We start from the raw sequence: 24181 nt of genomic DNA, 5'->3' as shown, positions 1-24181 counted from the left end.
ATAGACATCAACATATTCTCTTGTTATGATTGACCACAACTAGTCTTTTTAGATTGATATTGAGACAAGTAGTCATTAAGGGGGTGTGTTGGAAAATGTAATTCCTACTTGTCTCCATTGTGATTGTTGTTGTATAAAAGAGTATGTTCCTATTATTTAAGAGTTGTTTCCTAGATTTGTGTGTGGTTGAGATATTCTCTTAACCAAGTGATTATGAGTCCAAGATAGTTTCCCTATCTTGAGACAACCCTTCATATATTTATTTGTAACATTGTTTGATTAATTATAATATAGATTTCCTTATGGAAATTTAACTCTAAAAAGAGTTGAACCTCTCAAGTTAGTTTGAAAAGGGTTTCCTTAAATCTCTATCAACCTAGATTATGCTAGAAGGTGAATTCTTAATGCATGTTAGATCCTAGAATGCTTATGCAAGACGATGAGTGAAATTATCTTGAGTTAAGATTGTTTATGTTACTTAAGTACTTAATGTGAATCATCTTATAGCAAGAGTACTTAACAATATTGAGATGGTAATCTTAAACAAGATAAATCCTAACAAATACAAGTGCAAACTTCAATCAAATATTAATATACGAGATGCTTGACTAGTTCAAAGAAAACTAAAGCACTTATCCAGTAATGATTATCCACAAGATGTAAAATGTCAATATTTCAACAATGTTCAATACCACTTAGGATAAACCAAACACCACTTTTAAGATAACCAATGAAAAAATTAGATGCCAAGTGCTTAAGATGATCAACCCAGATGCCAAAGACTTAGAGCAATGATTCAATTATATGCCAAACACAATGATGCCAGTTAGATTTCAAGTATTAGATCAACTTATACCAATCACAAGATCAGATCTTTAGAGCTTAAGTGTAGGAGTGCTTTAGGTGCCAAATTCAGAAAATTTTGCAAACTTAGAACAAGACACACAAATGTTAGATCTCAATAATCAAATCAACAGTAGCACTTTAGAAAATTTCAGCACTTATTAATGGTGTGATAACAGTACAAAATTAGATTATAGAATTTGTCCAACACATGAAGCATAAAACTTTCCAATGACCAACAAATGTAAATCTAAGAGTTTAGCTTACTTTATGATGATGTATTCAACAATATTTCAGATTTGTAATAAGTTATTACAACAGTAAATAAACCACAAATCAACAAGCTAATGAGGCTAAGAACAGTGCCAAAAATGCCCAAAAATAGGAAAATTTCCCTAAAACTGAAAATTTTAATTTTTTAGCCCTTTTTAAGTGCGTGATTCAAAAATTTCAGAACTAATATTTTCAGTTCTGCATTAAATTCTAGCAAGAATAAAATTATATGTAGGCTAGATCTAAGGTGCCCAAGTGGCAAAAATTTAGGAAAATGAAAATTTTGCAATTTTAAACAATTTTGACTGATTGACATGATTTTAGGGCCAAATCCTCACTGATTTAACTATTGTAATAAAATAGAGAGAAAACAAGGGTTTAGAGGTCAAACCCTAGGCCAAAGGCCTTGTAGATGCACTTGCCCAAGTAGCCCAAAATTTTATGATGAAGAAGCCACCTGAAAATCAACCTTTTGGAGCTCAAAAATCTACAAAACCACCAAGGAATCAGTCCCAAAATTTTAGATGAGGGTTTAGGGTCAATTAGGGCAGAAAAGGGTCAAGAAAAGCCAACTCTAGGCCAAGGAAGGGACCATTGAGGGATGAGGGGCATAAGAGGGCAGATCAGGGCTAAAATGACAAGAGGAGGCAGAAAAGAGGCAACATTGGGGCTCGGAGGCTGGACGGTGTAGGAGGAGGAGTCGTCAAGGCTAGACGTTGGAGTTTCTTAGGACAATTAGGGCCTAAAAGGCCACGCCCAACCCAAAGGGAAGTTGTTAGGGTTAATGGAGGACATCTGTGTGTCTGAGGGCCCACAACTAGGCCTTCTAGGGCCTGAAATCCCTAACATTGGGCTAGGAAAGGGAGGTGAAGGCCTTTAGAGGCTATGACTTGCCCTAAAGGGCTGGAAATTGATAATGAAGGAGCTCACTTGGCTTATGCAAAGGTCGTAGGGGCTTACGCAGGGCTAGGGGAGGTCGGATTCAGGTCGGGGAGACCTCAAAACGAAAATTCTAGCTTTGAATTTCCTTTTCTCTTCCATATTTAAATTTTGTTGCAAATCTTCAGTGAATAGCCCTACAAAATTTCCTAGAGACTAAATCTTACCCTCACGGGCCTAGATCTAGCTCTACTTTAGCTTCATCCCTTGATCTAACCTACAAAAAATGAAAATAAAACATTCAAACCCCAAATATATAAAAAAATACTTAAAACCCCAAAACCTAAGTTAGGAAAAATAATTTACAAATTAGATTTATAGAATTATTTACAAGATCTACAAATATACAAGGGTTTTGAAAATTTTAAATTTTGAGAGAAATATTTTTATGGAGTTTTTTCATTTTGATGAATGGTTAAAAATACTTTAGAAACCCCAATGTATACTTTAGCCTCAGCAGAGATTTAATCCACCATACAAATATTTGGGATCCAAGCAATAGCGAGTCCTGCCCAAGTTTGTGAAATTGGAGGCCAAAGACTAAAGTACCTGAAAGCACTATGTTTATCTCAAAATAATCTGCTAGATCACATGGGGAATCAAACCACCTAAGATTAGCCCAAAACTATCAATAACATGATTTTATCTCCATCTGATGAAAAAACAAATCTTACCAATATTCATCACAACATAGAGATGCCCGTAGCCAGCACATACCACAAATCAATAAGAAAGAACCCCTTGAATTGCACCTCAAAGTCTTTATTATGATGGAAAAATAGTTCCCAATGGGACAATAGTTACAAAGATGCTTTACCAACAATTTTCTAGCCAGAGATCAAGATGTTAGAGACTCAACTAACTCTCTAATTTAGAGGTAAATCCTCCAAGTGAAAAAATAATGGCTAGCTTCTTTGATTCTTGTTAAAATAATCTCATTCGTTGATAAACACTACAAGATCGTTTAATCTTGGCCCTTGTTTTTTTATTTTTGAGGAATTTTTGAATTTATCTTTTAATTCCATTTTATTAGTTCAAAATTAATTATTTTGAGCTAATTTTCTCAAAAAATTGAGTTTGAATTAACCACCAAGGTCCAAGGGTCCAAATTTTCTTGAAATATAAAATATTCCCTTGGTGGAGGACCTTTAAAAATTGATTCCTTTAAGACCCACAAATTTTTCCACTTGGAGAAGTATTTTTCTTAAGACTATTTACTTTTGACTCTAAATAATTTATTTTATGGCTTAGGATTTAATTTTATTCTGCTAGAAAAAAGTAATTAATTTACACATAAGAGGATTTAATTATTTTTCCACCCTCAAATACATGATTTTTTTACATTTACAACCCTCAAAGGGGGAATACACATTGGTCAGACCCTCAAAACACATACCCCATCTGCGACACAATATGATCTAGTAAACCAAGTGATTTGTAATAAAGTAATTAAGCCAACTAGCTTAAATTATTCCCAAATCAATTTTACACCAGAATCAACTAAGAACATTAGGACTCACTGAAAATTTTGACAATAAATTTGACCCTAGCTTTGGCGTTTAAGTTCGAGGGAAAAAATCTTTTGATTAGTCGTGTTTAGAAACACATGTAATCAACAATGTTAAAAATCTTCCTAGGATGAAATTTGTCATCTGAATCATAGGTGTACTTAGGTTGTTACATATACTCAAGGTCTTACTAAGATCATTTACATTACATAACATGTAGAATGGGTTTACAATGACATGTGAATTGCTGATAGATGACCCGATCTTGTTGAAAAAAATTGACACTTCCACTTCCTTAGAACTTTGACAAAATCTGTGCAACAACCTACATGGCCTGTAATTTTAGTATAATAAGAGGGAAATAATTTCCAATGTTTGTGAGAAGAAGTCACCTTGGGCTGTTGTTGTCTCTCCATAAAAAGGTGGGTTGATTATGTGAAAATTTCTAACACGAAATTCTACTGCAGTAACTTATTTATTTCTCCTACTTATTTTCCACAAAACGTTATTTACAAAAACCCTTCAGTAAACATTAAAATACATTCTACTATGGTTATCACATAATAACATAGAGAAAATAACAGTCATATACAAGCACAAGTATCAATCACATCAACACAGTTATTTTTGGACAATTGTCCCCGGAAAAACCCAATGTGAGAAAACTGGTGCAGCAGATGAGGGTTTATTTATTATTCTTTAGCAACAATCTCTTTACAAGGAACGATTTTAAAGAATATAGAGACATCTCTGAGAGAAACACCTGAGACAATTTTCCTCCACCCTTTGGAGAGATTTTGACAACCCAGAGACCCTCTATCCTTCACTGTGTCACCTCTGCATCACTTTTCTGTGAGGGCTACATCCCCTGCTGCATTATCTCTCTGATCTTCCCTCTGCATTGTCCAACTAATGCTCTGCGTTACCTCCTCCTCAATCTTTGATTGATGTTGATGTCCTCCTCTTCCTTCACCCTACAACTCTGATTCTGAAATTGAACTCCTCCTTGAGAATTGATTTCCCTTGGGTTATTGAGTATTTGCCCAGTGTGTCTCCAAATGACTTTCAAGTCTTCTCTTATACTTTTCTTGTTGATGAATCAATGACCAAGATTAAGTCCCTAATCAATGGCTAGGATTAAAACAAACTTGATCATCATCTCTTATAAGCTTCTCACCCATATCTTTATTAATAACCATTAATATTTTTATTTTCCTAAGTTTAGACTTAGGAACCCCATTAAAAATATTAGTTATTTTAATAACTCATAATCTGGGTGGAATTTCTCCAAACAATTTCTGGGTATTTGACATCTCATGTATTCTAGCCCTTCCACAAAATTTCAGAGCTAGATCACATCCAATGCTACCCAAAATCAACACTCTCTCTTAGCGAAGAATGTGCTCTACCAATGCTTCCCAATAGAAGCATCATACTGGTCCACGACATCGGTCCTCTACGTTGTTGATACTCGACTTACTACCCCTCATTTACTGCACTATTGCAACCTGTACTATTGCCCATGATATTTCAACTGTCACTGCTACATTTGTACTGCAACTCCCTCTTAATATGTTGCATCATGTTGTCCATAGCACTCCCCTTGCTAATTGTTGCATTGCAACTCCATGTACTATCCCCTTTTGCTATTGAAACATGTTCTCAATAATCCCCATCTTCTCCCTGAAATAAAAAAAACTTTGTTCTTCTTAGATCCTTGGTGAGAATGTCTGCTACCTGTTCTCTTGTTGGAGTGTATTGTAATTGTACTTCCCCTCGTTGGACACAGTGTCTGATAAAGTGACACTTGATGTCAATGTGCTTCGATTGGTCATGAAAAACTAGATTCTCAGAGAGCAAGATACAACTCTGATTATCACACAAAATATTGGTCGCTTCCATCCTTCTCTTGAATATATTCACAAGCAATTTCCTAAGTCATATGGCTTCACACGAGAGCTTGATGCAACTATGATTATCACACAAAATATTGGTCACTTCCATCCTTCTCTTGAATAGATTCACAAGAAATTTCTTAAGCCATATGGCTTCACATGATGTTGTGCTAGCTGCCATTTATTCAACTTCACCTGAGCTCAAAGCCACTGATTTTTGTTCCCTACTACACTAGGAGGTCATTCCTAATCAATGTTGAAATAGTACCCAATGGTACTTTTCCAATCTACTGAACTTCCAGCCCAATCTATGCCAGTGAACCCACTCAACTTGATGTCATTGCCTTGGGTGTACATTAGTCCATGCTCTATTGTTCCTTGTATGTATCTGATAACATGCTAGGTTGTTGCCCAGTGTGCACTCTTTGGTTTCACCATGAACTAACAGAGGGTGTTGAAAACGTAACATATGTCTGGCTTGGTATTGACCAAATACATCAGGGACCCTATGAGCTGCCTGTATAAGATGGGATCAACTTCTTTTTATTCGGATGCATCAATCTTGTTCCAGTTGGTAATAATTGGAGTAGCCATAGGTTTACAGTCTTGCATTATGAACCTTTTCAAAAATTTTGTAGTGTATCTCCCTTGTCCAACGAAAATTCCACCCTTCTACATCAAACTTCCAACCCCAGAAAATAATGCATCCACCCCAAATCCGTTATGTTGAATTTTGTAGCTAGGTTTTCCTTGCAATCTTTGATGAACCTGGATGAGCCTGTTAGAGAAGTTCATCCACATATAACACCAAGATTAGAGGCTCATTCTCTACAATCAGAGAGTAGAGGTTGGGAACTGCGTCACTCTTGACGAATGCCATCTTCTGCAAGTGACCATCAATTTGACTGTACCATGCTCTAGGCGCCTGTTTAAGCCCACACAAGGCTTTCTTCAACCTGCATACATGAGATTTCTTCTCATATGTCTCAAAACCCTCTAGTTGTTCAATGTATACTTCTTCTTGTATCACCCTGTTCAAGAACGCAGTCTTGACGTCCATCTGGTGAATCTCCCACCCCATATGTGCTGCAAGGGATATCACAGATCTAATAGAAGTATACTTGGCTACTGGTGCAAAGGTTTCTTCGTAGTCTATCCCTTCCTTCTGAGCATACCCCTTAGTCACAAACATGGCTTTCTATTTTTCCACACTGCCATATGTAGCATATTTGACCTTGTAGATCCATCTCGAACCTACAACTAACTTGTCCTAAGGCCTAGGTACCATTTCCCAGACATCATTGACCATTATGGAACTATATTCCTCCACCATAGCATCTACCCATACTTGATACTAAACAACCTCCTGAAAAATAGAGGGTTCTCCAACCTGAGCCACCAAGGCTTGGTATCTGTCTGGCTATCTACACTCCATTTTCTCATTCTTAGGAGCTTCAACAAAATGCTCTGCATCTTGTAGTATTTTTCAAAGCTCCAGGCTTGTTCTTCCATTGGTAGTCGGTAGATCTATCTGCCCCTCCTCTTCTTGAGACTCCACCAGTTGTGATACCTCTGGAGTTTTGTCTTTTGGAGAAATACTGGTGCTAGCTTCTATTGGTCGAAGTGGCTAGACTAATGGATCATCCTTTGACTGCTCTTTCGAAGGCATTTCTCAGGATTTCCTGAAATCTGTGTCCTCCATGAACTTTACATCATGTCGAACTACGATCTTCCTATTTCTCGGAAGATAGACTCTATATTCCTTATAATTCTTCTTATATCCCACAATATATCAATTTTCTGCATTTTGATCCAATTTCCTTCTCTTTTCTTCAGGTATATGGAAATATGCCAAAGTCCCAAATTATCCTGAAATGACTCACCTTAGGCTTCTTACCGGTGAAGACACTCTTCAGAGTAATCTTACCTAATTCCTTGTGAGGAGTCATGTTCTAGACATATACTGTTGTGTTGCATGCTTCTGCCCATAGGAATTTGGGCATATCATGATCATACAACATCATCGTGGCTACTTCAACAATAGTCCTGTTCTTCCTCTCTGCTACTCCATTCTGCTCCAGACTATAAGGAGCTGTCCATTCTCTTATGATTCCTTCCCTTGTGCAAAAATCAATGAAGTCCTTGTCAATGTATTCTCCACCATTTTTTGAGTGCAGCACCTTTATCCTCTTTCTTGTCAGATTCTCAACTAGAGCCTTGAACTCTTTGAATCGACCAAAAACCTCATCCTCAATTTTTAGAAAGTAGATCCAAGTCTTTCTGGAATGGTCATTAATGAAGGTAACAAAGTATTCGGCACCACTAAAGCTTTTGTGGACATGGGTCCATAGATATCTGAGTGTATCAATCCCAGAACACTTTTATCCATATTGTTACTTATGGAATAAGCCGCTTTGGCATATTTTCCTAGTGCGCACCCTCTGTATACATCCTCTCATTTGCTACTCAACTCTGGAACTCCTGTGATGATTCTTTTGAGAATTCTTAGAGCCCCATGGTGTAAGTGTCTCATCCTCATGTGCCATAGTTCATTCAAATCTTTTTCTCCACTGCTGCCTAGCAGTGCCATTGGAGATTCTAGTTGTAACTTGTACAACCTATTACTTCTGACTCTAATTTGGGCCTTCTTTTTCCAACTCGAATGTTTGACATATACCTCTTCCCCAATGAAGAAAACATAATAGCCCTTGTTTTGTAGTTGAGATACAAAGAGTAAGTTCATCCCCAATCTTGGCACACACATCACATTGGTTGCTCGAACTGAGATTAGAAAGGTCTTTGTTGCCAGCATGCCTATAATATGTTAAACGTTGTTTTTACCTATATATATATATATATATATATATATATATATATATATATACGGTTATTCACAGACACTGGGTGGCCACTACATCCATAGGAAGAATCTAGGTGGATCAACTTGAAGGGATCTACCCATCGGCCAAACAAGTAGGGCCTAATCCTAAGGGTGTCAAGGAGATTTGATCCCATGACCTCCTAACTGGTGAGGTACATAGAAACGAGAACTTGACCAACTAAGCTAGCCCTTGGGGCTACACACACACACACACACACACACACACACTAAGATGCTTCGCGAGCATTAAGACAAGGAGGGAACCAATATTTTTCTTGTTTATTGCCTCGAGTAATTTACTGTATGCCAAATTATTGTCACTTCATTGGAGTTAAGTTGGGTTTTGAAGTTCAATTTCCTTTGATCGAAGTTATATAATAATTTAATCGGTGTAAGTTGAATTATTGAAACCCACCATTGTTATTATTGTGCCCCACAAAAACCCACTATTGTTATTGTTATGTCCTTACATTATTATTGTTATGTTGGCTCTGATTATATTATGACCCCTTAGACTCCTATATATAGAAAGAAGGTCTTGTCATTTGTATCATCCAATAATTGCTCATTTGTGTAACGTAAAGGAGATTTTCCCCTCGAAGAGGTTGATTTTTAAGTCATTGATATACCTTTTCTATCTTTTTGTGAGCTGCTTTCATAACATTTAGTATAAGAGCTTTGGATTCTATGGTTTCGCTACTCCAAACAGGTCATCGTGGAATTTTGACTATAACTTTTTCTCTACAAAGTTTCAAAATCTAAAAAAAACTCATTTGAGTTGAAATATTTTTGAACCTCGAGTCCAAATTTCAGATCTTGTCTCGTTATATTTTTGGAGATATGATATGAGGAAGTTATGGTTTTTACAAGCCCTAGAATTCCATCTCAAGCAGGTCATTATGGAATTTTAACTATAATTTGTTTTCTATGAAGGTTTAGACTCTGAAATTAAAACCCATTTGAGCCTAAATCTTGGTGAAGCTCGCGCCCGAATTTCAGATCTTGTTTCGGTATATTTTCAAAGATAGGGTCCAAGAAATTTAGGGTTTCTATAGGCTCCCGAATTACATCCCAAACAGGTGACCATGGTAAAATCTTCATAACTTTCTCTCTGAGCATTAGATTGAAATTTCATAAGACATTATAGAAAGAGGATGGATTGTACTTTTTTGTATATTTTTTTCAGGTCCTAAGGTCGAAAAACTTACACGTGGCACTTCAAGTTAACTCTACTGAAAAATATATAATCAGGTCATCTTGGGAGATTGGGCATAACTCTTTCTTGGAGAATCCAATTTCTATCATACTGGTCGCATTGGAAAGAGGAAACAGAGGGCTACTACAGGTCATAATTTCAGACCTTGGAGATCCGAAATTTCAAAGATACAATAGATTCAAGATCGAGCTGTTAAAAGTAAGAAAAACAATGACTCGAATCAAGAAAATAGAAACATCTAGTAAGCAAAACTAGATGGATGATTTGAAGAATGCGATCGAAGATAAGATAAATAGTTTTGTATGTGCTATGGAAGCTAATATTAATGGTAGGGAAGTAGATTTGAAGAAAGACATGGAAGGTTTCAAGGAAGGTGGGACAAAGCTACTACAAGAAAGATCTCCTAATGACGAAAAGGTAGCAGAGGAAACTCATGATGAGAAAAAAATAAATGTTAATCATGATTTCATAGAATTTAACATTAGATTGAAGAATAGTGTGTATGTAAAAATATCATAAATTAAGAGATATAAGATACGTTATTGGGATTCATCATTTTCTTTTATGTATTATACCATTCCTTTTTATTCCATTTCTTGTTCCAACATCAAAAGTCTGTAAATATTTTGTAGTTGGTTTTGTTTATGTGTTTCTAGAGGGACAATTAGGCAAGTTTGTTTATTTTATTGTTAATAGATGTGTCCCTTTTACGGGATAGGTGTTCCATTTGTTAATAGATGTGTGCCTTTTACGGGATAGGTGTTCTATTTCTTAATATCCCTTCTAGAACAAGGTTTTGTTGTCGAGATTAGAAAGGTCTTTGTTGCCAACATGCCTATAATATGTTAAATGATGTTTATATATATATATATCTATAGCGAGAGAGAGAGAGAGAGAGAGAGAGAGAGAGAGAGAGAGAGAGAGAGAGAGATAGATAGATAAAGGGTGATTCACAGACACTGGGTGGCCACTACATCCATGGGGAAAATCCAGTCGGATCAACCCGAAGGGATCTACTCGTTGGCCAAACAAGCAGGCCCTAACCGTAAGGGTGTCAAGGAGATCTAATCTCGTGACCTCCCAATTGACAAGGTACATAGAAACGAGAACTTGACCAACTAAGCTAACCTTTGGGGCTATACACACACACACACACTAAGATGCTTCACGAGCACAAAGACAAGGAGGGAACCAATATTTTTCTTATTTATTGCCTTGAGTAATTTACTGTATGCCAAATTATTGTCACTTCATTGGATTTAAGTTGGGTTTTGAAGTTCAATTTCCTTTGATCGAAGTTATATAATAATTTAATTGGTGTAAGTTGAATTAATGATGTAGGCTAGTCCATTTTAAATTGGTGAAGAATAGTTAGTGTGTCATTTGGAACAATGGTGGTTATATAATAGAAGGAACAAGTGAAAACTTTAATGTCCTAGCTCTAAGGAAGAGGCTCTACTACAAATATTGAGCACATTTTTAAGTTAACAAAATTTGACAGTGAGAAAATATGCTTAAGGTTAGGATTTTCAATTTATGCATCGAGTGTTGAAGTGTTGGGATCGTAGTCAGGGTTGGCACAAACCGTTCACATTTTATAGAACTTGGGAGACTTGTCCTAACCTGACCTCGTATTGTGGGCCTCTTGGTAGTTGGGAGTAAGGGGTTCAATCGGCATAACAATTCAGTGGGCAAAGGAAAACCTTAGCACAGTCAGGCCCGACGTATAGTTGAGAGCGATGCCATTTTGGGGAGTTGGAACTGCCTTGTAATTTCTCCTTGAATATTGGTTTTAAATTTTTTTAAAGGAAATAATAGTGAACTAAAGTTTTGTACCTTGTCAAAAATTTGTAAAGCGATCATAGGTAGAAAGCCGAGAACGCCGAATAAATTATCATGCGTCCTTTTGTATTCAAAATTTTAAAAAGAGAAAAAGAAGAACGCACTACCCTTGTGTTAATTATGGTATCAGAACATGCTTTGAGCTATGAAACAAAACATGTATCTGCAAGAAAATTTAAAGAAGCTACTAAGAGGGTGTTGTTAACATGTCACCAAGGAGAGGAAGTCGAGAAGGGCATGGAAGGGATGATGATTGGAGATTGGATATGAGGTGTATCCAAGAAAGGATGAAGGTCGTGCAAATATCCCAAAGATGACACCCTGATGCAGGAGACATTAGTGAGAGTGAAGATACGAGTTCTGAAGAAGAGGTGGAAATAACTCAAGGAAGAGAGGAACCAATGAGCAGATGATTAAATTAGTCATCAAGGTTGGATCCAAACCAAAATGGAAGTGTCAATATATGAAGGAAATCTAAATGTGGAAGAGATATTGGATTCAATCAACACTCTGGACAAGTATTTTGACTATGAGGATGTTGAAGAGGACTAGAAGGTCAAGTATGTTGTGACCAGGTTAAGAGAACATGCAACACTATGGTGGCACAGACCAGAGAAAAAAGGGAAAGGAAAATATTAAAAGTTGGGATAGGATGGTGGAAAAATTCAAGAGAAAATTTATGCCCAAGGATTACGAACTGAATTTGTTCAAGCAACTACAAAATTTGAGGTAGAAATTGATGACAATGAAAGTATATACAAAGGAGTTCTACAAACTAAGTATAAGACCAAGTCACATCGAAGAGGACATGGAGAAGGTGGTTAGGAACATAAATGGCCTAAGATTTTAGATTCAAGATGAAATCAACCTCTTATCCTTGAAGACTATGGATGATGCCTATCAGGCAGCACTGAGGACAGAAGAAAAGTTGGCTAAGAAGCAAATCCAATGAAGTAGAGGAAGGATTCTAGCTGGAGGGAAAGGGACTCCCAATAGGGGAAGAACACAGACTCCCAGAGAAGAAGCAAGGAGTTTAAGAAGTCAATCCCCAAGAAGAGGAAAATCAAGCGGTGAAGATTAGTCCCAAGAGGCAGAGGAAGAGGCAAAGACAGGGAAGTTAGATGTTATATATGTGGAAAGATAGGGCACCCATCATGGAATTGTCCTGAAAATAGTTCGCAGGCCAGAGAGGAGTGTGTGTTGCAAAAGGTAGGGATAAGGTAGAAATAAATAAAGTAAAAGAGGAAACCCCTGAGTTGGGTGAGTCTCTAATGCCAAAGAGGATTTTAATTAAAGGAGAAAAGGTGAAGCAAGATCCATCCCAGCGAAGAAATCTATTTAGAACAATTTGTAAGTCTAAAGGAAAGTGTTGCAAAGTAATCATTGATAGTAGCAACACATATAACTTGGTTTCTGTAGAGATGCTGGAGAGATTGGGGTTGTAGAGGATGGCACATCCCAATCCTTATCGAGTAACATGGTTGTGAAAAGGACATCATATTTTGGTTAATGAACAGAGCAAGCTAGAATTCCAAATTAGCAGTTGCAAGGATGAGGTGTTGTACGATATCATGACTATGGACATTTGTCATGTCTTATTAGGTAGGTTGTGGTAGTATGACAAAAGTGATATTCATGACAAGAGAAAGAACACCTATTATTTTGAGAAGGAAAGTTGCAAGAAAATGTCGTTACCATTGGAAGAGAAAGGAGCCAAAGAGGATGCATATTGGACCGTGTTAACGATGATTGCGAAAGAGATTCTACAAAAACTCAAATGAGGAGGAGGTGAAATTCACTGTAATTGGTAAGCCTCAAACTGTCCTTACACACACTATTTTAAATGAGTTGCCCACTGAAATTCATTCATTATTAGATGAATTTGTTGATGTATTCTTGATGCGTTTCCAAATGTGTTACCACTTATAAGAAGCATTAACCATCATATAGATTTAATTCCAGGAGCTAATATACCTAACAAGGCATCTTATAGAATGACCCTTAAGGAAAATGAGGAGATCAGAATGTAAGCCCAAGGGCTGTTGGACAAAGGGATGATCAGAGAGAGCTTGAGCCCATGTTTTGTGCCAGTTGTCTTGAGTAAAAAAAAAGACGAAGGTTAGAGAATGTGCACTGATTCTAGAGCTATTAACAAGATAACTATCAGGTATAGGTTTCCTTTACCCCGCATGGATGATATAATGAATTGTCTCAGTAGTGCCAGTATATTTCCAGAATAGATTTAAAGAGCAGGCATCTTTAGATTCACATGAGAGAAGGGGATGAATGGAAGACAACATTCAAAACCAATGACGACTTGTATGAATGGTTGGTTATGCCTTTTGGCTTGACCAATGCACCCAACACTTTTATGAGGCTCATGAATGAAGTTCTTAAAGAATTTATTGACAAGTTTGTGATTTTTTATTTAGATGATATCCTTGTGTACAACAGAACCAAGGAAAAACATCTCAGATTATTAAATTTAGTATTAAAGAAGATGCAATAGGGAAAACTTCTAATAAATCTGAAGAAGTGTTATTTTCTTAAGACAAAGTTGATTTATTTAGGATCTGTAAAGAGCTCAAAATTGACTCTGAGAAGGTAAAATCCATTAAATATTGGCCTTCCCCAACCAACATACATGAGGTGAGAAGCTTCCACGGATTGGCCAACTTTTATAGAAAATTTATTCAAAATTTCAACTGCATTTGTACACCAATGGTAGAGACAATTAAGAAGGAACAACAACTGCAAAAGAAGAAAATTACTAAGCAACCTATATTATTTTTTCCTAATTTCCCAAAGACTTTCTAGGTAAAATGTGATTCCAATGGAACGACAATTGGAGTTGTTCTTAGCCAGGATGATAGACCGGATGCATATTTCAGTAAAAATTTGAACGAGGCCAAACATAAGTATTCTACCTATGATAAAGAGCTTTATGATATAATTTAGTCTCTCAAAAAGTGAAGAAATTATCTTATCCCCAAGGAGTTCATAATGTACATTAACAACCAGGCGTTGCAATTTATCAACAAACAAGACAATATGAACCAAAGACATGTAAAATAGGTTGGGTACATGCATAATTTTTCTTTTGTTTTAAAGCATCTAAATGGAAATGCTAAAAAGTTTTTATGGTTTGAGTAGGTGATGTTTAATTATGTAAGAGTTTCAAGTTAACACTTTGGGATAGGAGCATATGCAAGAGTTGTGCAAGGAAGATCCAAATTTTAAAGAAATCTATGAGACCCATGAAAACCCTATGATCAGAGATCGAAGCCCATGGCTTGAATATTTGGTTCAAGATGGATTGTTTTTCAAGGGAAGCAAGTTGTGTATCCCAAGAGGATCAATGAGGGATAATTTGTTGAAAGAGAAACACAATGGGGGGCTTGTTGGTCATTTTGGCCATGACAAGACCTATGCCCAATCAAGTTCATTTTATTATTGGTTGGGTATGACGGAAGATGTCAAAACATTCATGGATAGATGCAAGATTGGCCAACATGCTAAAGGGAGGCAACAAAATGCAAGACTATATTAGCCACTGCCCATACTGAGTAGGGCTTGGGAAGCCATTAGTATGGATTTTATTCTGAGTTCTCCTAGAACCTAGAGGAGTCATGCTTATGTTTTTGTAGTGGAAAGGTTTTCTAAAATAGCACAATTCATATGATGTTCCAAAACCAATTATTCTTCCCATATCGCAAATTTGTTTTTCAGGGAAGTAGTGAGACTACATGGAATACCTAGGAGCATCGTCTCATATTGAGACACCAAGTTTGTTGGAAATTTATGGAGAAATTTACGGAATAATTTGAGGCAAGTTTGACCTACAACTCAGCCTATTATCCCCAAATAGATGAGCATACTGAAGTGGTTAATAGAAGTTTGTGAAATTTACTCAAGTGTCTGGTTCACGAGCATAACAAACAATGGGATCAAGTTATCCCACAAGGTGAATTTTCCTATAATGATTCTCCTAATAGGAGTGCAAGCAAAAGCCCCTTTCATATTGTGTATGGCATGCTTCTGATGGGTATTTATGAACTCGAATTATTGGGAAAAGGTGAAAATCAAAGTGTCAATGCAGAGGAGTTCGCTACAACCATGCAAATGATCCACGATCAAGTTAAAGATAAGCTACATGAAATATGTCTTAAATATAGGCAGAGGGTTGATCTCAAGTGAAGGGAGGTGAATTTTGAAGTTTGGGATCTAGTTTTAGCTCATTTAAGGAAAGAAAGTTTCCCAAAGCGTGAGTACAATAAGCTGAAGTTGAAGAAGATTGGTCCTTGCAAAATCTTGAGGAAGTTTTCAGTGAATGCTTATGAGATTGAATTGCCTCCAAATATAGGAATTTCCCCTATATTCAATGTTGCAGATCTAAACCTTTATCAGGAACCTGAAGAAGAGACACAAAATTCAAAAGAGCAGATTCTGTGGGAAGCATAGTTACCTACAACTTAGAAACTACATATGGAAATGATTCTTGACCAAAAGGTCATCAAAAGAACCAGAAACAAAAATTATTATGAGTACTTGGTTAAATGGAATGGTCTTCCAGCTGAAGAGGTAGTTTGGATGGATGAAGTAGAGATCCTGAAGCATGGTAGCACTGTTGCAGATCTCATGGATAGGAGTCCATGAAACATTTTGTTCTGAGGGAGTTTGATGTAGGAGCATCAATCCACTCCCTATTCCGACGTCAAAAGTTTGTAAATATATCATAGTTGGTTTTGTTTGTGTTCTCGAAGCAACAACTGTTAGAAATCTTCTATTGGAAACAGCAAATGCTTTTAACGTTAAAGCAGTTTCTAATCTTAATGTGACCCGATCTGATCTTAAAGCATTTAGATCTTATCTTAAAGCAGTTTCTAATCTAAAGCATTAGATCTTAAGCGTTGAATTGGTATATGATGGACGTACCAGATTAGAGTTAAATAATATATAAAGGATTGGGTCCTCTCTCTCCCACACAAGAGTTGTATTCTTCTCCATCAAGAAACGCATAAAGGAAGTGAGGGCAAGAGTAGAGAAACTGAATTCTGAGAAGAAGACAGAAGACAGAAGACAGAAGATGGCAGCCATTACATCTTCCGCTGTTAATCAAGGTATGTCATCTTAAACAACATATTAAGTTCTGAATGTGAAATATTTGGTATTGATGATCTTTGGGCTGTTAGCAAATATATTTTTACATTTGGTATCAGAGCCATTTCAATAACTGAATATTTCCTATGATTGCAATTGATCTGTTCTGTGCTTTACTCATGTGATCAAACCTTCGGGAAATTGTGGGGGTTTCATGAAATGATCACGAAACAAAACCACTCGCACCCCTGGCCCCTGGACGAAGGAAGAAATGTTCTCCTCTCTGCAGAGCCCTCCTCAATATGCTTTGCATCTCTTCTTCGTCTTGAATTCTCCCGTCTCTGCCTAAGTTAATTCTCACAATAATATATACAGCCATTATCTCCATATTTCCGTAATCGGATGATACTTCTGTTTTTTCTGTTGCTGTCATCGTGAAAAAGATTTGTGTTTGTGTGTTTGCTGAGGAAATTTAGTGTTGGTAGACTCTCGAAGCGTATAGCTGAGAGTCTGTGAACATGGGTATTATGGCTCGTTCACTGGGATCCCGTATGCCTACTCTGTGGAGCACAAGCTTCTTTCGTCACAAGCGCTTTCTCTAGTAGAGCTATTATCAGAAGAACTTTAGGAAGCGAGCGATAGTTGTCTGTATTAAATAAAAATGGCGTACATTGGGATTATGTTCAATGCTTCCAATCGAAATTTGATCGTCATGGTGAATGAAACTCCATCCTTCGAAGCTAATCAAGTTTCGATCTTTCCTTGGCCAACGCTGGTTTTAAATTTTGGATTTTAGGGCAAGATTTATGCACTTTTGGCATTGTTTGAAATTTGGGCATAAAAGTATGTAGTGCGGGGATGCAAAAATACAGCTGAGCTTGTGAGCTGTTAGCGTCTGTCAAACCGCGTCGTTCCTTTAATGTTTACGCGGTGAAAATTATGTCTCCGAAGACTTTCTTCCCTCATGTGTTGCATTCTCACTTGAAAAAAAATAATTCGACAGAATAATAAATGTGGTATAAGCCGGCATTCATAATCCTGGTAGATAGTCGAATTTGTGCACTGTAAGAAGACTAACGATTAGCATATACAGCCGTTAGGCATTAAAGGCTGCCATGCTGTGTTTTGAAGCCTAGTTACAGAACCTCTCATTAATATCTATTAATGCCAGTAACAGAACCTCGAATTATCTCTGAGCGTTGAAAGATTGTGAAATCTTCGAATTTCCCAGTAATTGTTCTGTGACTGATTGTTTTGCATCAAGTATGTGTTATAAATCATTTATGCACATGAGATTTATGATTTTGTTAATCACCAAAGTGGTCAAAATCAGAATGTTGTTTTGCATAAGGTATGTGTTATAAATTATTTATGCACATGAGATTTATGATTTTGTTAATCACCAAAGTGGTCAAAATCAGAATAATCATTTAGTGCATAAGTGACATAATGATTATTGATAGAAATTGCCAGTTATAATAATACCAATTAAAAACTGGCGTCACTAATGATAGAACCTGAGAACTTACCCAAAGGAAAGTCTTGTTCTATAACTAGTTGACATGATGAGGTTTGATAGATATTTTGATTAAATAAATATTGATCATCCAAAGATGTCAGTTCTATTTAATTGAATATATTTATTACCTACTTATGTTTTGGTATTTAATTATGTTAAGTATAAGATAGTATCTACCCAAAGGAGTGCTATATTATACTATTATGTCTACATCTGAATCGCGTTAGTTATGAGCTTATAGTTATTTCATTTTTGATTTGCAGGTTATCTATCTTTCGTATGTTTTGAATCAAATTTAGTTGAAGTTCCTATTAATACATGGTGGCTTGATACTGGTGCTACAACTCATGTTTCCAACAATATGCAGGGATTTCTTACGATCCGAACCATAAATCCAAATGAAGATCGTTTTCTCTTTATGGGAAACGGAATGAAATCTTCAATTGAAGGCATTGGGACTTATCGTCTAATTCTAGAAAGTGGATATGTATTAGACTTATACAGCACCCTTTATGTACCTTCATTATCTAGAAACCTTATTTCCGCAAGTAAATTGGATATTTCTGGTTTTAGATGTATGATTGGATCTGGTTGTTTTGATTTATATAAGAATACTGATAATGTTGGTTCTGGTATTCTAATTGATGGTTTATATAAATTGAAACTGAATGACACTTATGCGAATTCCTTGTTGAATGTAGTAAATAATGTTGGATGTAAACGTAGCAGGTTGAATGAAAATTCTGCTTTCTTGTGGCATAAATGACTAGGTCATATATCCAAAGAAAGAATGATGAGATTAGTAAGTAATGAAATTTTGTCAAATTTGGACTTTAGTGATCTAGAATTATGTGTGGATTGTATTAAAGGTAAACAAACCAAACATAATAAGAAAGGAGCCACTAGAAGCAGCCAGCTTCTTGAAATAATACACACTGATATTTGTGGACCTATGGACACTCCAGCCTTTAATGGAGAAAAGTATTTCATCACTTTCATTGACGATTTTTCCCGTTATGGTTATGTCTATTTGCTTCATGAAAAATCTCAATCTGTGAATGTCCTTGAGACGTTTGTAAAGGAAGTTGAGAGGCAATTAGATAAAAAGGTGAAAATCATAAGGTCTGATAGAGGTGGTGAATATTATGGTAAATATAATGAGTCAGGCCAGTGTCCAGGTCCATTTGCAAAATTCCTCGAAAGTCATGGCATATGTGCGCAATACACAATGCCAGGTACACCACAGCAAAATGGTGTAGCAGAAAGACGCAATAGGACGTTAATGGATATGATTAGGAGTATGATGTCAGATTCTACACTACCTAAGAATTTGTGGTCGTATGCTCTCAAAACCGCTAACTATTTGTTGAATAGGGTTCCTAGTAAAGCTGTTCAAAAGACTCCTTTTGAGTTATGGACTAACAAGAAACCTAGCTTAAGACACCTGCATGTTTGGGGTTGTCCAGCAGAAGCGAGAATTTATAATCCACATGAAAGGAAATTAGATTCTTGAACGATCAGTGGGTATTTTTTAGGTTACCCTGAGAAATCTAAAGGGTATGTGTTTTACTATCCTAGTCATAGTCCAAGAATTGTAGAAACTGGTAATGCAAGATTCATTGAGAATGGTGAAGTCAGTGGGAGTACTAGAAGAGAAATAGTAGAAATAAAGGCAACAAGGGTAAATGTTACATTGCCTAGAATAGTTCCTCCATCTACTATTACTCCAAATGTTGTTCCGGCTGTTGTAGAACAGCATGATGATAATGAACAACATATAAATGAAGAAGTACTTCCTGAAGGAAATGACTTACATAATGCTGATATGCATGAACCACAACAAGTAGCATTAAGAAGACCTCAAAGAAATCGTAGGTCAGCTATTTCTGATGATTATGTGGTTTATATGCAAGAATCAGATTATGGTATTGGAATCAATAAGGATCCAGTTTCGTTTTCACATGCTCTAGAAAGTAAAGAGTCAAAGGAATGGATTAATGCCATGAAAGAAGAAATGAAATCCATGCAACATAATGAAGTTTTGGATCTCGTTGAATTACCACATGGCTGTAAAAGAGTCGGATGCAAATGGGTTTTTAAAACCAAACACGACTCTAGTGGTAATATCGAACGGTATAAAGCTAGACTTGTTGCTAAGGGTTACACTCAGAAAGATGGTGTTGATTACAAGGAGACATTTTCTCCTATTTCGAAAAAGGACTCACTAAGAATAATAATGGCATTAGTAGCTCATTATGATTTGGAGTTGCATCAAATGGATGTGAAAACAACCTTTCTGAATGGAGATCTTGATGAGGATGTTTATATGGATCAACCTGAGGGTTTTTCTGTAGAAGGTAAAGAACAATTGGTGTGTAAACTTAAGAAGTCAATATATGGGCTTAAACAAGCATCCTGGCAATGGTATATTAAGTTCAATACCATTATTACATCTTTTGGTTTTAAGGAAAATACGGTTGATCACTGTATATACCTAAAGATCAGTGGGAGCAAGTTTATTTTTCTGGTCCTTTATGTTGATGACATCTTGCTTGCTGCAAATAATTTAAGTATATTGCATGAGAGTAAGGAATTTCTCTCAACGAACTTTGAAATGAAAGATATGGGAGAGGCATCCTATGTGATTGGAATAGAAATATTCCGCGATCGATCACAAGGAATATTGGGATTGTCTCAGAAAGGATATGTCGAAAGGATTCTAGAGAGATTTGGAATGAGTAAGTGTTCACCATGAATAGTTCCTGTACAGAAAGGTGATAAATTCAATCTCATGCAATGTCCTAAGAATGATGTTGAACGAAAGGAAATGGAATCAATTCCATATGCATCTATTGTTGGTAGCCTAATGTATGCTCAAACCTGTACTAGACCGGATATCAGCTTTGCGGTCGCTATGTTAGGGAGGTATCAAAGTAATCCAGGAAGGGAACATTGGCAAGCTGCAAAGAAAGTTTTGAGGTACTTACAAGGCACGAAAGATTACATGCTCATGTATAGAAGATCCAATGAATCAGAGGTGATTGGATATAGCGATTCAGATTTTGCTGGATGCATCGATACTAGAAAATCGACTTTTGGTTACATGTTTATGTTTGCTCAAGGGGCCATATCATGGAAAACTGCGAAACAGACTATCGTTGCTTCATCCACTATGGAGGCAGAATTTGTGGCATGTTTTGAAGCCACAATTCATGCATTATGGTTGCGGAACTTTATTTCACGACTTGCGGTTGTCGACACCATTAGCAAGCCGCTGAAAATTTATTGTGATAACTCTGCAGTAGTATTTTTCTCAAAGAACGACAAGTACTCTAAAGGTGCCAAACATATAGAACTGAAGTATCTTGTTGTGAAAGATGAGGTTCAGAAACATAGAGTGTCAATCATGCACATCAGGACAGAACTTATGATTGCAGACCCTTTGACGAAAGGGTTACAACCAAAACAATTTAAGGAACATGTTCAAAGAATGGGTCTTGGTTGTATTAATAATAATTGATGTGTGACATTCTGAGCTCTTTTATGTGTTTCTGATATACAATTATGTGTCTCTTGTTTTAATGTAGTAGTACGTATTTTATGTAATTTTAAACAAGAAAGAGTCTTATAAAGATATTATGTTTAATCATTATGATATAAGACATTATGTGGACCATTATGCTGTTTTATATAAATTATGAGTATGAATTGATGGATTGCTGGTATTGTAGTATATGGAAGGGAATGCATTGAATTAATAGTGCACAACCGCCATAACTCTCAGCAATTTATCATGGTATGATGTTCAACACTTAATATTATGAATATTCGGGTCAAGTGGGAGAATGTTAGAAATCTGCTATTGGAAACAGCAAATGCTTTTAACGTTAAAGCAGTTTCTAATCTTAATGTGACCCGATCTGATCTTAAAGCATTTAGATCTTATCTTAAAGCAATTTCTAATCTAAAGCATTAGATCTTAAGCGTTGAATTGGTATATGATGGACGTACCAGATTAGAGTTAAATAATATATAAAGGATTGGGTCCTCTCTCTCCCACACAAGAGTTGTATTCTTCTCCATCAAGAAATGCATAAAGGAAGTGAGAGCAAGAGTAGAGAAACCGAATTCTGAGAAGAAGACAAAAGACAGAAGACAGAAGATGGCAGCCATTACATCTTCCGGTGTTAATCAAGGTATGTCATCTTAAACAACATATTAAGTTCTGAATGTGAAATATTTGGTATTGATGATCTTTGGGCTGTTAGCAGATATATTTTTACAACAACTAGTCAAGTTTATTTATTTTATTGTTACGAGATGTGTCCCTTTTGAGGGGAAGGTGTTCTGTTTATTAATATTCTCTTCTAGAACAAGGTTTTATTTTCCAGAATAGAAAGGTTGTTGTTGCCAACATGCCTATAATTTGTTAAACAATGTTTTTTCCTAAATATTATATATATGTACTAAGAGACTTCGCAAGGAGAGCAAGAGGGAACCAATCGTTTTCTTTTTTATTTCCTTGACTAATTTATTATATGTTGAATTTTTTTCACTTCATTAGAGTTAAGTTGGGTTTTGAAGTTCAATTTCCATGGATTGAAGTTCTGTAATAATATAATTTCCGCAAGGTGAATTAATAATGCAAACTAATGCCTTTTAAATAGGTGAAAAATAGTCAGTGCGTTGGCTGGAATAATGGTAGTTTTATAATAGAAGGGATGAGTGAAACCTTGTGTTTCCTAGCTCCAAAGACGAGGTTCTGCTACAAATATTGAGCACATTTTTAAGGTAGAGAAATTTGGCAACGAGAAAATATGCTTAAGGTAGGATTTTTGATTTATGCATGAAGTGTCAAAGTGTTGGGATCATAGTCAGGGTCGACACAAATCCTTCACATTTTATAGAACTCATTAGCCTATCCAAACCCGGACCTCATATTGTGGGCCTCTTGGCAGTCGGGAGTTGGGGGTTCAATCAAGGTAAATATTCAGTGGGAAAAGGAAAACCTTACCACAGTCAGGCCCAACGTATAGTCCAAAGAGGTGCCATTTTTGTTGTGTTGGAAAAAGGCCACAACCCCAACTTATCTGGGTAATTGTGGATGAGTTGAAACTACCCCGTAATTTATCCTTGAATATTGGGTTTAAATTTTTTTAAAGGAAATAAAAGTAAACTTATAGGTTTGTACCTTGTCATAAGTTTGTAAAGCAAGAACGTGTAGAAAGACAAGAACGCAGAGAAATTATCATGTGCTTTTTTCTGTTTAAATGTTTAAAAAAAAAATAAGAACTTGCTATCATTGTGTCATTATGTATTAGTAAAAGAATAGAAAAATAATATATGTTTGTGCTTTTCCAATCTCAATCCTAAAAAGTTCACCGAAAATAATAAAATTAGATAAAAATTTCATATTTTTTATTTCATATTAAAAATATCACAATGTTGAAATGATCTAAACAATGTACCATCATAATCCATTCTCAAATACTTCATGGTAATTTATTCATTCTTTTATATTTTAAGTGATTATTGTTAAATGAACGCCTAGAATTTATGTTTTTCGATGCGCTGTTTAGAATATTAAATGGATATCATATAATACTAAATGGATACCATACTATAGATTTTGGAAAAGCCAAGTACCCATTTCATTGTTAATACATGTTTAAGTTTGTTTGGATTTTCACTCAAGGAAAATGTTGCCTTATCTTTAAATATATAAGATTAAGATCAAAATACTACTTTTTATTTGAATCATAATGTGTGTGAATTTTTTTTCAATGTATGTGTGTACTTATCCCTCTTGTCTAATGGTGTTGGTTGAGTAACATTATCTCGTTAGAATACATACATTTATAAAAGAAATAATAAAGTAAAATACTTTATTTCACATAAAATTAATTAAACATGGAATACATATGGTTCTTATTGTAACTAAAGGTATGTTGAGTAGCATTGCCTCCATCGAATACATCAATTAATAATAATATGAGGAAGTAAAATATTTTATATAAATTTAATTTAAAAGTAATCATATATAAAATAAACATTTGCAATATTTGTTTTGGAATTTTATTATTTGTGTGGGTTAATTTTTCAATATTTATTTCTTTAAGTTTTATTTCAGATTATTATTATTATTATTATGTAAAACATAATTAA

This window comes from Pinus tabuliformis, chromosome 9 (genome assembly GCF_031772625.1).
Source record: "Pinus tabuliformis cultivar Carrire ecotype Pingquan chromosome 9, CPIR1, whole genome shotgun sequence".
In the NCBI taxonomy this organism is placed as follows: Eukaryota; Viridiplantae; Streptophyta; class Pinopsida; order Pinales; family Pinaceae; genus Pinus; species Pinus tabuliformis.
This window is presented reverse-complemented; position numbering follows the sequence as displayed.